Source organism: Aegilops tauschii, chromosome 5 (assembly GCF_002575655.3).
Source record: "Aegilops tauschii subsp. strangulata cultivar AL8/78 chromosome 5, Aet v6.0, whole genome shotgun sequence".
Classification (NCBI taxonomy): Eukaryota; Viridiplantae; Streptophyta; class Magnoliopsida; order Poales; family Poaceae; genus Aegilops; species Aegilops tauschii.
The window spans coordinates 539,551,718-539,555,286 of NC_053039.3; positions in this window are offsets into that span (position 1 = coordinate 539,551,718).

The following is a 3,569-nucleotide window of genomic DNA, read 5'->3' on the forward strand; positions in this document are numbered from 1 at the left end:
TTGCCTCTTTTCCTTCGTGCCGAGCTTGTGCTTGCGGTGTCCAGTGTGTTAGCTCTTTGGTGTGGTCTCTCGCTTGAAGGTTCCGTGCTTCAGTGTCCTCTCTTTTGGTTGAAACAATCTTTTCTTGAGCTCACGGTACTACCGCGGCCTGCCACGGTACTACCGCAAGGGGGGCGCGCGGTACTTCCGCACCCAGCGCGGCAGTAATTTTTTTACTGCCGCCTGGGAGAGCGGTACTACGGCCTCGGTGCGGTACTTCCGCCCGGGCGGTACTACCGCAATGACGTGCGGTACTACCGCGTAAGGAGCACACGGTACTTCCGCACCCAGTGCGGCAGTAATTTTCTACTGCCGCCTGGGGGAGAGGTACTAAAGTCACGGTGCGGTACTTCCGCCCGGGGCGGTAGTACCACGATGATATGCAGTACTACCGTGCGGTCGAGGGCGCGTGGGGGTTAAACACGGGCAGGGGGAGTTCTAACTCCCCCATACCCATTCGTCTCTCTCCCCACTCCGTCTCTCTCTCTCTCAAGAACGGCGCCGGAGGTCCTCGCCGGATCTCCGTCTCCGGCCGCTCTCCTCGGATTCCGACCGGTGGGATCATTCCCCACCACTCCCTCTTGCCATGGAACAAGGTTTGTCCCCAATCCCTCCCTTTTTCTTGTTCGTCTTGTTGTTTTTAGGTTTTGGGGATATGCAAGTTGTTCTTGAGATTTTAGGCCAAATCTATGCAAGAGTAGGATGTAGGAGAGTAGTTTTGTGTAGTGATGGTACTTGCTATAGTTGTCCCGTGATGGATTTGATCGACCGTAGTACCGCGTGTTGACACAGTTGTGCTCAGATCTCCATGGCTGTTTCAGATCTGCACCGTGCGGTACTACCGCAGGTCCGGTACTACCGCCCTGCTGGTGTGGTACTACCGCGTCTACGGTACTACCGCTCTTTAGGTTGTACTACCGCACGTGGCGCAACACACGATACTACCGTTGTCTCAAATCCCTCTTGTGGCACTTCTCACGTGCCATGTCTACTTGTTTCACCTGCTTTGCTGTGGTCTTTGCATTGATCCTTCTCACGTTTCGTGCGTGTTTGTTTTGTGGTGTGTGTTTTAGGTGGTGGCTCAGGTGCTCCGGCTCGCCGCTCCAATCCAAGCCGTGACACGGGATCCAAGCGTATGCGCAACACAGAGGCAGCAGAGGGCTCCAATGCCCAGAACCAAGACCACCGCCACCAAAGAGAAGGAACCCGCCATGGGTATGGATGAGATACCGCTTGCTGAGTTCATCTCTCGGAGGAAGATCAATCCATATGGAAACCCTCGTGCCAACTTTCGAGGGAATGAGCTATTCTGGACCAAGCAGCAGAATCTCATTTATCTGGATGTCATCAAGGCCAAGCAAAACACCTATGTGGAGGTGAAGTGGATCAACATGCATCACATGCGAAAAGAGGCGCACCGGGAATACTTTGGTGAGGCTTTAGACCTAGTGGAGCAATTTGGCATTGAGCATATCATATCATTCCACAAAGACTATGATCCTGAGATCCTTGCTCAGTTCTTTGCCTCAGTGCATTTTCATCCCAATGAGGAAATGACCATGACTTGGATGACCAATGGTCGGCAGCTGACTGCTACTTGGAAGGAATTCATGACTTTGCTTGGGGTTTCGGATGAGGGGCTCGCCACGCCCCAAGGTGTTCGCCCTCATGCCAATCCCGAGTCTGCCAACAAGAACAAGCTTATGCCCTACTATGTGGAGAAGAGGCTCTCCAATGGCAAGTCATCTTGGGTTCTCAACTCCTTTCTTGACATCATGCACCGGATCTTCCGCAACACTCTCTTCCCACGCATTGGGGACAAGGACAAGGTGCATGCCTATCTGGTGGATATGATGCTCCTGTGTGAAGATGCTCGCAACTCTCAGACAATACCACTTGATGTCTCACATATCATGTGGCATGAGCTTCGGTTTGTGGTCTACAACCGCAAGGTCCCCATCTATGGACCTTATTTGTTTCAATTGATCTCGGCTACTTGGGAGCGGGTCTACCCTCAGGATGAGTTTGAGGCCCCTGGTTGGATCCGGCATGAGACCATCAACCTCCGTATCAAGCCTCAGTGGGCCAACACTACCTCTCGTGCTGATACTGCGGCTGCCATGGACGTGGATGCAGATGAGGATGAGGAGGAGGCAGCAGACGGGGACATCTCTGAGGGTTACATCCCTCCCACCTCTGAGCCTTCTTGGGCTAAATGACTGAAGAACAAGATGAAGATGTTGTTCTGTATGCAGGCAAAGGGGCAGTACCAGACCCATGTGGCTTCCAAGGAGACTCACCGCCGCGACAAGCGGATTTTCAGGACCTTTGGCGAGAACATATCTAGCGGGTCAGAGGTGAACATCACCCTAGAGGCAGAATGGATGCACAAGCAGGGTTATCGGTGGACCGAGTCTGAGGAGGAGTCCGTCCCAGCTGCAGAGTCTGACGGGGAGCGTGCAAGTGACTACTCCGCTTGAGCCACCACTATTGCTGTAGGTGTCCTCTCTGCCTTTTTGGTGTACCGGGTGATGACCAGCGTCACCGAAAGGGGTTTTGGGGGGCCCCGGCAAGTGTTGGGGGGCCCCATGGGCCAAGGGGAGGGGGGCAAACCAGCCCACTAAGGGGCTGAGCGCCCCCTCACCCCATCTCACGTAGCCAGGAGGGTTGGGGGCGCCCCTCTAGGGTTCCCTTGTTGGGGAACGTAGCAATAATTCAAAATTTTCCTACGTGTCACCAAGATCAATCTAGGAGATGCTAGCAACGAGAGAGAGGGAGTGCATCTTCATACCCTTGAAGATCGCTAAGCGGAAGCGTTACAAGAACGCGGTTGATGGAGTCATACTCGCGGCGATTCAAATCGCAGAAGATCCGATCTAGCGCTGAACGGACGGCGCCTCCGCGTTCAACACATGTACAGCCCGGGGACGTTTCCTCCTTCTTGATCCAGCAAGGGGAGAGGAGAAGTTGAGGGAGAACTCCAGCAGCACGACGTCATGGTGGCAATGGAGCTCGTGGTTCTCCGGCAGAGCTTCGCTAAGCACTACGGAGGAGCAGGAGTTGGAGGAGGAGAGGGCTGCGCCACGCAAGGGGTTGGCTGCCCTCCCACCCCCTCACTATATATAGGGGGAAGGGGAGAGGGGGCCGGCCCCTCTAGATGGATCTAGAGGAGGAGGCGGCGGCCAGGGGAAACCCTAGATGGGTTTGGGCGCCCCCACCCCCTAGGAAACTTGCCCCCAAGCCGGGAGGGGCGGCTGCCCTAGGGGTGGCGCCCCCACCTCTCCTGGTTACGCGAGAGGGGTTGGGAGGGGCGCACAGCCCCTTAGTGGGCTGGTTTGCCCCTTCCCCTTGGCCCATAAGGCCCCCCAACGCTTGCCGGGGCCTCCGAAACCCCTTTCGGACATGCTGGCCATAGCCTGGTACCCCCGGAACAATTCCGGACTCCAATACCCTTCGTCCAATATACCGATCTTCACCTCCGGACCATTCCGGAGCTCCTCGTCATGTCCGGGATCTCATCCGGGACTCCG